Source organism: Apostichopus japonicus, chromosome 16 (assembly GCF_037975245.1).
Source record: "Apostichopus japonicus isolate 1M-3 chromosome 16, ASM3797524v1, whole genome shotgun sequence".
Classification (NCBI taxonomy): domain Eukaryota; kingdom Metazoa; phylum Echinodermata; class Holothuroidea; order Aspidochirotida; family Stichopodidae; genus Apostichopus; species Apostichopus japonicus.
The window spans coordinates 40,730,525-40,744,091 of record NC_092576.1 but is presented as its reverse complement, the minus strand read 5'-3'; the positions used below and the strand labels follow the sequence as shown (position 1 = coordinate 40,744,091).

The 13,567-nt window shown below is 39.2% G+C and overlaps 1 protein-coding gene across 15 annotated transcripts in view; it reads right to left on the bottom strand.

The window, feature by feature from the left end:
- Positions 1-13,567, bottom strand: part of LOC139983748 (rho GTPase-activating protein 5-like) — a 127,158-nt gene that overhangs the window by 83,006 nt on the left and 30,585 nt on the right. For 13 of the 15 annotated variants that reach the window (XM_071997480.1, XM_071997475.1, XM_071997483.1 and 10 more), the window contains exon 2: positions 12,533-12,583. The gene's annotated coding sequence lies outside the window, so the exon portion shown is untranslated. Of the gene's footprint in view, positions 1-1,566; positions 1,693-5,859; positions 5,994-12,532; positions 12,584-13,567 lie in introns of those variants that run through there. The other 2 variants (XM_071997477.1, XM_071997479.1) reach the window with 2 other exon arrangements.

Below are 13,567 nucleotides of genomic sequence, written 5' to 3'. Positions count from 1 at the left end.
AATGTCACACAATACTTCCATGATAGCTCTGTCTGTCACAGAGTAGACAATTCTAGTTGTAAATGATACAGTAGCTGTAAGATAAATAGATCAGTGACTTCCCTCTTCAACGGATACAGCTGTGAATTTATTGACAGAGGTAGGTCAATAAACTTTGGGTTGTTACTCGGAGGCCGTATGGTAATTAGCAGCGCAGAACAAATTAATGAATATTCATTAAATATTTCAAGAGTGCTGAAAACATCTACAAAATAGTCAACCTACCCCCCCCTCACCCCCACCCAGACAGAAGTGGAGCAAAAATAGCTCATTGACCGACGATACTAAGTTCACGATTACGCATACAATGAAAGGTATAGACGTACACTTTTAATTGTACAGTATGAATAATTATGAATTTAATATCTGTTGGTCAGCTTTCATGCTCCCCTCCTCCTGTCTAGGGTATAAAAAACTTGGATTTCCTCAAGTACCCGCTCCTGAAATATTTCATGATTATTCATTAATTTGTTTTATTTGAAGAATACAGTTAGACATGAGCAGTAGCCCTATCAGAAACTTGTTTGTTACAGGACAGAAAGTCTGCTTATATGTTAAATCTGTTGGAAATTTCAACAGCCCTACCGTACTACCTACGTGTGCAGAAAAATGGCACATTTTCTGTAAAGTACTACAGGTCATAGGAAGACACAAGCTTATATAAGCTATATAATTGATTCATATTTGGCATATTTTGGGGTTGGAAAATCAGTCGACCAACTGCAAATGCTACGGTAAGGAACACTGCAGGTGTGGATTGAAATGTACTAGTATAGGGTAAAAGTGTGGGATGGGATTAACTATAAATTAGGGGAGAAATGGGTGGGGGGTGTGGGGGTGTGGAGGGTGGGGTTGTATGTGAAGTGGCAAGACAAGTACATGAGAGAGGATAAAGTCCAACGCATATATGCTAAAGTTAGTACTTAATAATCTGTTTGCAAGCAGACACAAGTGACAGCTCAGAGGTTTTAATGATCTCAAAGAGAAGTTACTCACAATGAATTCTATAACCTCCCAGATCTTTAGGTGCAAGCACACTGATTTAAAGACTAGAGTACATCACAATTTAAGGACTGAAAGAAGACCCCTCCCCCCCCCCACCATTTCAGCTGACCATTTCAGCTGTGATCCCTGTGACCATTTCAATTGTGATCCCTGTGACCATTTCAGTTGTGAACTCTATGACCATTTCAGTTATGACTTGTGACAATCAATTGAAACTAAATTAGACTTTTTGTTTACAAGTCTGAGGCAACAGACTATGTGTCAATTTCTGATACTTTTAAGTGATGTGCATCTCCCAAAAATACATGAGAAAAATAAACATATATATGCTAGAGATACTAAAAATGGTCACCTATCAATTGTACATTGTATTGTTAGTAGTATATAGTCTAAGTCATTTCCCTAACTCAGGAAACCCTTAAATATATATCTTGCCAAAACTTTCAGGCTACAGTTTTGACAATTTACGTATTGATGGAAGGAGGAACTAAGAAACTTAAACGTAGGAAATTAGATCCTTACCTGTGTCGAGGCTGGTATGTACATGTACGTTGTAATGTCAGCAGCTTGGCGGACATCAGTGCTCAAAAGGGATATATATTGTTTAATCTAAGTGACATAATTCAGCCAAAAATAATAACAGAAGTAGGAAGGCGGATGAGGTGGAGCATGGGAAACTACTACCTGTTCCTGTTTGACGTGGAACTAAATTGCTATGTTATAGGACAGTGGGCTGATTGTCACTGGAGGGTCAAAGGTTATAGACAGTTACAGTACTCACATGATTTGTACATAGTTAAAATTAGACTGTGTGGCAAATTATATACATACATCAATTGAATTTTTTGAATTTATGCCAAAAATCCACTGATGTGTGTATTAAACTGAAAGGACATATCAGGTACAATCTCTACAACATATACCAATGTCATTGTACTGTGCTTGTTGGTATATATCCAGATGCCAAACTTCAGCTTCCCAAACTCTCCATCCCCTTCTGTCCATCCCCTACTGTCCACCCCCTACTGTCCATCACCTACTGTCCATCACCTACTGTCCATCGCCTACTGTCCATCCCCTATTGTCCATCCCCTACTGTCCATCCCCTACTGTCCATCCCCTACTGTCCATCCCCTACTGTCCATCCCTACTGTCCACCCCCTACTGTCCATCGCCTATTGTCCATCGCCTACTGTCCATCCCCTACTGTCCATTCCCTACTGTCCATCCATCCCCTACTGTCCATCCATCCCCTACTGTCCATCCCCTACTGTCCATCCCCTATTGTCCATCCCCTATTGTCCATCCCCTATTGTCCATCCCCTATTGTCCATCCCCTATTGTCCATCCCCTATTGTCCATCGCCTACTGTCCATCCCCTATTGTCCATCCCCTACTGTCCTTCCCCTATTGTCCTTCCCCTACTGTCCACCGCCTACTGTCCACCGCCTACTGTCCATCCCCTATTGTCCATCCCCTACTGTCCATCGCCTACTGTCCATCACTGTACTGTCCATCGCCTACTGTCCATCCCCTACTGTCCATCCCCTACTGTCCATCCCCTATTGTCCATTCCCTACTGTCCATCCATCCCCTACTGTCCATCCATCCCCTACTGTCCATCCCCTACTGTCCATCCCCTATTGTCCATCCCCTATTGTCCATCCCCTATTGTCCATCCCCTATTGTCCATCGCCTACTGTCCATCCCCTATTGTCCATCCCCTACTGTCCTTCCCCTATTGTCCTTCCCCTACTGTCCACCGCCTACTGTCCATCCCCTATTGTCCATCCCCTACTGTCCATCCCCTACTGTCCATCACCTACTGTCCATCCCCTACTGTCCATCCCCTATTGTCCATCTCCTATTGTCCATCCTCTATTGTCCATCGCCTACTGTCCAGCAGACCAGCACCTACTCTCCATCCCCTACTGTCTTTCCCCTATTGTCCTTCCCCTATTGTCTTTCCCCTACTGTCCACCCTCTACTGTCCATCCCCTACTGTCCACCCCCTACTGTCCATCACCTACTGTCCATCGCCTACTGTCCATCCCCTACTGTCCATCCCCTACTGTCCATCCCCTATTGTCCATCCCTACTGTCCATCCCCTATTGTCCATCCCCTACTGTCCTTCCCCTATTGTCCTTCCCCTACTGTCCATCGCCTACTGTCCATCCCCTATTGTCCATCTCCTATTGTCCATCCCCTATTGTCCATCCCCTAGGTACAGTAGATATCCAATACATACATGATAACTTCTGTTTCAGTCTTAGACTTAGAAAGTAATGCTAAGCTGTTCAAGATATTTGAATAGTATGCTAATGCTTGGAATTATCTGTCAACAATTCTTTCATAAAAAGACACTTTAGAAGGAACAAAAGTAAGAACAGGATATTCTACAGATTGCTAGTGAGTATAACTGGAAGGGAAAACACCAGACTAGGACATTCTTAGCAAATATATTCTTCACACCAACAACAGGAAGGTGCTGAGCCATTACAACATCGCAAATAATTGATTTGGACATTTTTAAACTTAAAAAAAGTCCCAATGTTGAAATCAATTTGTTAAGCAATATGGGGGTATGGGAGAAGACGGCAAATATTTTAACAGGAGTTATTCTCACACCACTGAACACCCCACCACTGGGCCTGCCCCCCCTTCCTTGCCATCTCATCCCTACTACTTTATATTGGGGGGGTTGTGTACAAAGTAGCTACTGGTTGAATGTATTTGTGTATAAATGATCATGTCGTGAATAATACATGTTCTGTGTACTGCAGACATACAACATGTGATGTATGTGTGTATATGTCTGTGTGTATGTCTGGCTGTGTCATAAACACAATCTCACTTTTGAATCTTCCACAATGCAATATAAATATATATCTATCTATTATATAGTTATATAAGGATGTACAATATTCCAACAACTCAGGTCAACAAACGGGATACATGTGTGGCCTTGAAAAGTTGAATGGTAAAAAATTCTTTGAAAAAAATATTATAAAAATAAACAAAAAAACATCACATTGTTCGATGAACAGTCTGTACAAATTTTCAAAAGGCAATTTACAAACACAATTGAGTATAGTTGTAGTGAGAACAGGATACCAATCAAAGTACTTGGGGCACTGTTGTATGTCAGTAGTAACAATGGCGTGGCAAGCACTGTGGATAATGTTGAGGGTATATCTGTGGCGCTCTAGTTTTGAGCTGAAATCACTTAACTTCAAAAGCACAGCTGGCTAATATTTTAACTGTGCAGGGTATTAATAAAATTGTCAGTGTTCAAGACAAGTTTTTGTTAAAACAAAAAAAGGCTGGTTGTTTGTGAAAGTATCATTTCTAAAATGATACACTGTAATCATATGTCATATGTATAAAAAAAATTACCCCAAAAAATAAATACAAAATTATCATATATGTCATGCACATTCATCTACCAGCATCACTCACAGTTATTACAAAACTCACTATTACATATGTACAGGGATACCCAGGATTCCAGGAAATAGTTAAACCTCGTCCAGTATATGATAAAAAAAAAAATTGTATAAAAAAAATGTAAAATAAATTAATAATGCAACTTAACCATTAAGACCTCTATCACCAAAACCTTTACTGGTTTTTGGTATGTACAAACAGGGATGCTAACTGTCACCATTCAATTATGATGTTCTAATCTACATATATATCCGACAAAAATTGGTAATATTTTACTCTCTCCATCTTCTCCCTACCCCTCCCCAACCCCCCCCCTCCCACCCTTTCCTCTTACCTGTCTCCATTCACTTACAATGCATTTTAATCTACTCCGATGCACACAGTATGATACTCGCAGACATAATCAACTTATGTTTTTTTCTATCAAACTGTTGGTGTGCCTCTAAGGATCTGACGTTATCATCCGTGTGTTTAGACTGAATAGTCCAGCCACTTTCACGAACGATCAACAACATCAGAGAATTATTATACGGACCTTAAACTTTCCCAAAATTTTAAAAAGAAGGAAGGAAATTTTAAAGGTCGATACAACGTAAAACATTTAATTTCAGCATATTATAGATTTATTACAATATATTTATAATATATTATAATTTATTATAATTCTACATTTAGTAGTCACCATTATCTAGGGATGCACCGGATATCCGGTCCGGCCGGACTATCCGGCTGGATAGTGAGCAATTATCCGGTTCCGGTTCCGGCCGGATATTTTTCAAAATCTGGCCGGATCTTTTTCAAAATCTGGCCTGAATTATTCCTTAAAAAGGTGATGGTATTAACTTAAATCAATGTAAACTATTTCCAAAAATTAATAAAAACATTCAAAGTAATGAAAAATTAGGTTTAACATGTTTAATTTAATTTTCTCAATGGTCTGACCCACTAAATGGGGTCTTAATTTCACCTTCTTTATAATATGCGTATACCTCACCTAACATTTGCTCCTTGTTTCATACTTCTACTTCTTATTAATGATTTTCTATTGTGTAATGAAAAAATCCGGTTCATGTACTATCCGGCAAAATCCGGTTCCGGCCGGATCCAAAAAGTTGGATCCGGTGCATCCCTACCATTATCAAAACGAAAAGTCCTGTAACGGTCGGTTGGCATATAAACTATTAACCTAAAATAGTACACAAACGTTGCAATTAGTCTAGAGCAATGCAAGGCGACCTGAATTGCTTCCATCAGAGAAGAATAAAACTACAACCTGAAACTCCCAAACTGAAATTAAATCAAATAAATATTCGATAAAACCTTGTTTCACTTCAATATACTGAAATGGTTCAACCACCTACTCTGACCTGTAAAATGGAGAATATCATTATTCCATAGGAATGGATTCCAGTTAGTCTCAGTTTACCGACAGTGGCCCTGAAAAATATCACCAAGCAGACACATTAAAATACAATTCAATGACAAGCTACAGTAAACTCATGCAAAACTGTGGAGTGTGTAAACATTAACTTCTGAGAGTACAAAGATTATCATATTATTTTCCCACGGAATTAACAAACAGAGCCTTTTATTTAATAGGGAGGATTCATTCCTTTGGTATGTCTTTATCAGATACTGTAGGGGCAAGGTACAGACATTGATAAAACTGACAGCATATTACTGTACAAATATATGCAATTTGTGTGATACATCATCAGCAGCAAGGCAGCCATCTTGTATTTTCGGCCATCTTGATTTGTCGGAACTAAAACAATATGGAACACATCCACAGGAACTCTTCAGCGTCCACATGTGGAAATTCTACAACTTTCCGTGGTCATAAATTTGATAGGGTCACTAAAGAATATTTAACAAGGATTGACCGTAATACATATATCTAGGCCATTAGTTCCCAAAAAATGCTATAAAGTCTCAAATATGGCTATTAAGTCCCAAATATGCTATAAAGTCCCAAATATGCTATAAAGTGCCTAATCATGGTCAATACTCATGGTCATAAATTTATTGTCTGTTGTCATTAAACTTACAATGTCAGCCATGTAGGAGTTCTTAACATAGGAGGGGCCAGTATGGATACAATTAACAGCAAAATGTTCCCCATGAGATGATGTGCTAAAGGATATATGTCCTAGAGAATGTATAAATGTTCTAAGGGATCATGTTTGTCCTTGAGGATATGTCCATGTTCGAAGGGATATGTCCTGGAGATATGTTCATGTGCTAAAGGATATGTCCACACTCTGGAGGATATGTCCATGTTCTAAGGGATATGTCCTGGAGATATGTTCATGTGCTAAAGGATATGTCCACACTCTGGAGGATATGTCCATGTTCTAAGGGATATGTCCTGGAGATATGTTCATGTGCTAAAGGATATGTCCACACTCTGGAGGATATGTCCATGTTCTAAGGGATATGTCCTGGAGATATGTTCATGTGCTAAAGGATATGTCCACACTCTGGAGGATATGTCCATGTTTTATTGGATATGTTCTGTAGGATATATATGGACATCAGTGTTCATTTGGATGTTATTTACTCACATATTCCAGTCCTACAGGCTACAGTATCCAACCATTGTTTAATATTTATAGTGTACATGTTCAGTCATGGGCAATACATATATATTATCTCATGAGATCAAACCAGTTGGTAAAGCTGTTCATCATTTTTTTTTTTAAATGTTTCTTTTACAACCACGGAGAAGGAAGTGAATAAGGACGGATGACTTCCTGAAATGTCGTTTTTTCCCATAACTGTTTCACCCTCCCTCGAAAAAACAATGGAGCATCCATCCATCCATCTGGGATAACATTTATAGCCTGTTAGTGTTACAATGACATCTGTGTGCACATGATCATAGTTCTAGGAAGCAGATTCTTTCATTTTGAAAGTTACTTTAAATTACTGTATTCCTAAACATGTTGATATGTCTCATACAAGTGCGTTACCAGCCAGTTGGGACAATTTCCTACATGTATGCTACTACTGTACCTCTCTAAACTGTACTTCAATATCATGCTCTCAAAGCAGTGGTATTGACAGTACAAACAGTTCCTAACCTTGATCTGATAGAAACATGATATTCGTACTGTTCGTACTGACAATACGAGTGCTCTGTAAGCGGGACATAACACTAAACAGTATAGAAAAAGCTTGTCCCAACTGGGTGACGTTACATTACACATAATGCATAATTGCATATACACACACAAATATGTACTATATCCAGGGAATAATTTATCCAGCATCGCTATCACAAAATACTACACAACCTGGCCAAGCTGCTACACAAGCTGGGCAAAGATGTATAACAGTTTTCTACAGAGCATTCATATTACTATTTTATAACCTGAGACAAACTTCTGTGCATTCACGAAATTTGAATGTCAATAAAGTGATGCCCTGATATATGCAAGTACTGTAGTCCTGTTTAACCCCCAAGGTATACACTACTTTTTTTAGTGCATTAAAGTTTATATATTCTGGGAAACCACAATGGATTATAGAATTTTCCATATTTAATATATTTTTGGACTGATAGAAAGACGAACAACATCGGAGTTACCTGCTGAAATTTGTCTTCAGTTCCTACACATTCAATTGAGAGATTGTGAGAGGCGAAATCGTCGCAGTTTGTACCGAGAGTGAATTTGAAAGTAACATAGCTCTGTGATGTGATGATGCCCATTGAGCGAGTGCAATCATGTTGCCTTACGTGTACAGACTCATTGTATGTTATAATCAATTCTTGCAACATCCTCACAAAAGTTATGCAACATGCTCTCAACTGCATATATTTGTGATTTGTTGTTTGGGAAATAAGAACTTGCAAAACCAACAATGTTATGGGATTTCCCCTAAATCGTTTACCACTTGTTATTATTTAGTTATAATCTCCTTAATTAACTGGCTTGTGAACGCAAACGTGGAAATTATTCTGTTGACGTGAAAGTACCATGGGGGTTACAAACAGGAAGGCGGAAATGAACTCTTCATATTAATAGTAAACAATCCCCTATGTACTCCCTCCACCCTCCACCCTCCCTTTTCCCTCCTCCCTCCCTCTCTCTGTCCCTCTCCCTTCCTACCTCCCTCTCACCTCTGCCCTCCCTCTCCCCTCCATCCTCCCTCTCCCCTCTCCCCTCCATCCTCCCTCTCCCCTCCCTATCACTCTGCCCTCCCTCTCTCCTCCGTCCTACCTCTCCCCTTCCCCTCTCCTCCCTCTCCCCTCCCTCTCCCTTCAGTTCTCCCTCTCCCTCTCCCTTCAGTCCTCCCTCTCCCCTCCCTATCCCCCTCCCCTTCCTCACCCCTCTGCCTTCCCTCTTCCCTCCTACTTCCCTCTTCCCTCCTACCTCCCTCTTCCCTCCTACCTCCCTCTCCCCTCAGTCCTCCCTCTCCCCTCAGTCCTCCCTCTCCCCTCAGTCCTCCCTCTCCCCTCAGTCCTCCCTCTCCCCTCCCTCTCCCCTTCCTGTCCCCTCTGCCCTACCTCTTCCCTCCTACCTCCCTCTTGCCTCCGTCCTCCCTTTCACCCCGCCCTCCCACACCCCTCCCTCTCCCCTCCCTCTCCCCTCCCTCTCCACTCTCCCCTCCCTCTCTGCCCTATCGCTCCCCTCCGTCCTCCCTCTCCACTCCACCTGTTTCAACTTTGAATAACTTTGGAACAACTGACAGAAAAACTCAGACACATGTATTCACAAGTCGAAAGAAATGTGAACGTTTTACGGATTATATAGTTCATAATACGCTGAGAGAAATTAATCAGACTGATCAATGAGGAAACGTTATCAAGTTACACAGATTAGGACAACAGGAAAGCGAGATGCAGTCAATGAGTCTCTAGAGCAGACAGGTCTATTTCCTGGACTAATTTGGACTATATCTCAAATATCTATTGTATTTGCTAGCATGCTATGTGAATTTGAGATACAATGTGGGATGTCCTGTAGTACTGTAGATGTACTATGAATATGTACACTACCTACATACTACATACAAAGTCTCTTCTATTCATAGTACACAAGTACATTCTGGAGGAATTCCACAGTTTGTCTGGGTTGGTTGACAAGATTTAGGGTAACTCAGTCCGTCTCCCATGATGTAACCTGATACGTCTGTCCGAAATATCTATCAAGCATCAACATTCTGTCAACCTATCTGACATCTGTCAACATGTCCTTCAACACTCCTGGACATAAGACCTGTCAAAATGTCTTTGAACACTACTGTGCAGTGTGCACAGTTGTCAACATATCTGTCAACAATTCTGACATGACCTGAACATGCGTCAAAATATCTGTCAACACCTCAAACATCATAAAACATGTGTCAACATATATTTTCAACACTTCTGACATTATACCTGTTATCATGCCTCCAAAAATCCTTCAACACTTTCAACATCATATTGTACATATCAACATGTGTCAACAGATCTGTCAAGAATCTGTCAACACACCTACCTTTCAACACCTCTGACAATATACCTGTCAATATGTAACAATATCTTTTTCAACACATCTGACAACACACCTTTCAACATGTGTCGACATACATGTCAACATACTTGTCAACATATCCATCAACACTTCTGACTACACTGTACGTACCTGTCAACATGTGTCAGGACAATCGTCAGCATATACATCTTTCAACACTACTGGCAATGTATCTGTCAAATACGTGTCAACCTATCTGTCAACACTTCTGTCAATCTATCTGTCAATTATTGAAAACCAACATTTCAGCTAAAATCTGCATATTTGGCACTCTCCTCAAGCAAGCCTCCCTCTGTTAAACAAACGGCTATCAACATGTACCTTTTTCATAGGGCAAATGTCAGAAAGTGTTGTCCCTGGCTTTTGTAATACCTTTGCCATTATATTGCACATTCATCTACTGTACCTTTACTGTACATACTAGTATAAATCTACACAATTTAACAGTTCTAAGCTAGCCACAGGTACTTGATTTTTATAACAATATTCACAATGTAAACAAAAGATCTTCACATTTATTTTCTTTTGTCACCATTTGAAGCATCCATAATGGAAACCTGTCTTTCACTGAGAAGGAGCTCTATCTCTAAGAGTAGTTCTTATTTGGAACCACACTCTCATCGCCAACATCCAGACAATGGCCCTCGGATCAAAATCAATCCACATTGGCCTTAAATCAAGCATGACAGAGTCCCTCCACCACTCTACTAAGCATTGGAGGCCTCACTTGAGGAATTTACTTCACCCACACACATACAGTATCAGTTGTTTGTGAAAAGACTTAAGTACATGGTCAGCTTCATTGTTTTTTATTCATTGTTTATTACTCTCACCCATAGACACTTGCACAGAGGGAGCAGCACTGTAGGCTTTACTTTAAACAGTTTGTCAATGCAAAACGTATTAAAGGGTATTACATTAAATTGATTGTAGGACACACTTTTTGGTGTTGGATTAATAATTCCTGGCTTATTATTTAAGAAGTTGACAGGTTATATAAGTATAATGACCTAATGACTTGGTAAGAGTGTGTGACACAATGCATCCTTGTCCAATCGACCATTTTATATACAGGTATATAAAGTTCAGAAATATCAGTATAGTGCTCAATAGAACTGACCAGTGCAGAGCTATAAAGATATATACATGTATAAACACAAATTCCATTGCGTTGCCACTCAGAGTTTCACACACACATTGAGTTCTTTTCACTGCGGCGATCATCAGGCAAATAAGGCGTTCATCAGGCGATCATCAGGCAAATAAGGCGATCATTAGGCGATCATCAGGCAAATAAGGCGATCATCAGTTGCCTGATGATCGCCACAGTGTAAAGATCTCAATGTGAGCATGAAACTTTGAGTTGCAATGGGATGGAATAGTGTCTTTATATGTGTGTATTTAGTAATATGTATACATGTGTAATATGCATCTAAATTTGTGAAGCAATTTGTGCATTTTGCATTTTACATTCTATGATGATATGGAAAGTTGCATCAAAGACCTTCATAGCTGGTTTACTTCAAACCATCTCAAATTGAATTACAGGGATAAAACTGAGTTTATCATTTTTCAATCAAAATTTTCTGTTGTTGGACGAAACTACCCTCCACTTTCTTTGTGAAATGAGTTTGTTGATGCTTTTACACAAGTTTGTAAAGCGCCATGGGCAGTTACTAGTATCATGGACGGGCGCTATATAAATCTACATAATTGTTATTAATTATTAAATATGTCGGATATAAATTTCTCCCTGGCTTTATGTCATTCTTCACTTTTCCTGACAAATAAAAGTCGTTTAAAAAAAAACTTTATTTAAAATTGTACCATTGTTCAAACTTTTTTCTCTAAAGTGCAAGCAAACAGCTTACTAGATCAGAAGTTGGTAATCCAACCCTTGAATTAATTACTACTGTTCCATAAATTAAGCAACACACAGGTATAATATTCTGACATCTTTATGTCTACTGGAATAAGTTATATATAGCTAGGATACAGCTTGTTCAGGATAAAGGGAACATAAATTAATGTTATAATCAATCACGGATACCCAATAAAATATTATAAATGGTCAAAGGTCACAAGCTACCAAAAGTTGACCTTTCTTACGTGTTTGGAGTAGGCGGTATCTGACATATTTGCGGAGAAAGCTCACTCGATATGAAAATAATGTGAAATGTCAAGTAGGGGAGGACAACTCAGCCAACATGAAGTCATTGAGTAAACATGGCATGTTCTTAAAACAGACTTGAAGGGCTTAGTATGGACAAAGTTATTATGCAAACATTAAATATTTTCCCCCTTTTCTTTCCTACTTGTACAACAAGCCTCTCTATATTTACAGTACAAGTTATGATGCTTACACCTGTTTCGACTGCGACAAACTGTTGAAGGAAGAGCGGGCTGGGCATTGACATGGTGTGAGGGTCAATATAGGTGCACAGTTCTAAAACATAGTACGCCCCTGTTTATAAAATAGATATATATATTATATACCTTAAATTAATAAAGATCAACTCACCACATTAATTCCAATTCTCGACCGGTTTTCTGCTCGGTTTGGCTTCCTTGCCTGTACAAAAAAAAGAGGTAATTATGTGTAAATTGTCAGATTGAAACTGCACCTGGTGTGCTGCACTCTGTACAATCATAACACTTGGGTAATACGCCCTCATTGACAGTTATACAAATCCCAGTTTATACACGCTTTCACACACCAGTAGAATCACTGTGGTCGAGTGGTACAGACTTTTGTCTGTGACACCAGATCCCGGGGTTCGATTCCTACCTTGGCCTGATGAGTCCCAAAAGGACGAAACCGGTCGTGAAGTGGAATTTCTCTGGTGTGTTTTAATAATTTAATACATATCGGTCATACCACTTGCTACACAGATCAGTATACATTGGAATCAGCATCACAATAGCGAACACAGGAGCCAAAAATATTCCGACATTAATTTCTATATTTGTTATATATAGGTACTGCACTTAAGTATAATAACCCTGTTTGGAAGAGCAATTGGTGATCGGTTTATTCAACACTAACTTAGATCTTCACAAAATTTGGATAATATAAGCCTCTTGTAGTGTGCTTAAGTAGTAATATCTAGTACCTACATAAACTTCTGGCTACCATCACAATTTATAGATATATTATCTTTATGAAATATATCTAACCTAACCATGCAACCAACACAACAGTACTGTATATACAGTACAGTATATACAGTAGCCAGGCAGGGATCAATGTACTATGCTGTACTTGTAGGACAACCACCTAGGTCCAGTCTTAAATGACCGCTTACATCCCTTCAAAGATATTAAACAGTCATTTAATTTGTAACTGAAAACTAGATCATAATAATAATTATACACAAGTATTGATTACATAGTTTGCTTGTTTCTTCTTCTTCTTTTTTTTTTGGGGGGGGGGGGGTATATTTCACTTTTGTTTTCCTTACATCCCTTCAAAGATATTAAACAGTCATTTAATTTGTCACTAAAAACTAGATAGTAATAATTGTACACAAGTATTGATTACATAGTTTGCTTGTTT